We start from the raw sequence: 504 nt of genomic DNA, 5'->3' as shown, positions 1-504 counted from the left end.
GGCTCTTTGGGAGCATCCGCTCTCCGGTGCCCGTGTGCGGGTGTTGTGTGTGTGCGTGTGGCTCTGCTGTGCCACGCGTGTGCATCGTGCCAGGCCTATGCACAGATGCGTCTGTGTGCCTGCTGGAATTGTGTCTACATATCTGTCCTGCTTGTGTCTGTGTGTCTGTCGTGCGAGTGTGTCCGGAAGCTCCAGTGAGGTCAAGGGGGGAAAAACTGCAGAAGAAAAGGAGAATTACGAGGGCACTGAGCAAAGGGTGCGTGTCCGTATGCGTGCCTGTGTGCACACCCCGCAGAGGTGTGGGCCTTCTTCCCACGGAGCAGCGGCAAGGAGACAGGGCCAAAGTTGTCAAATATTTTGTTGGCTGTGTTGGACTCCGTTTCTCTTCTCCATTTTTGCCCTTCTGCCGTTCTTTTCCCCTTTTCCTCTTCTCTTTTCGTTGCTTTTACTTTTCCCACCCCAGGGGTATGGGCCGGGAAGCACAGCGCACCCTTGTTGTGGTGG

The sequence above is a fragment of the Corvus brachyrhynchos genome, unplaced genomic scaffold (assembly GCF_000691975.1).
Source record: "Corvus brachyrhynchos isolate BGI_N302 unplaced genomic scaffold, ASM69197v1 scaffold52, whole genome shotgun sequence".
NCBI lineage: Eukaryota > Metazoa > Chordata > Aves > Passeriformes > Corvidae > Corvus > Corvus brachyrhynchos.
This window is presented reverse-complemented; position numbering follows the sequence as displayed.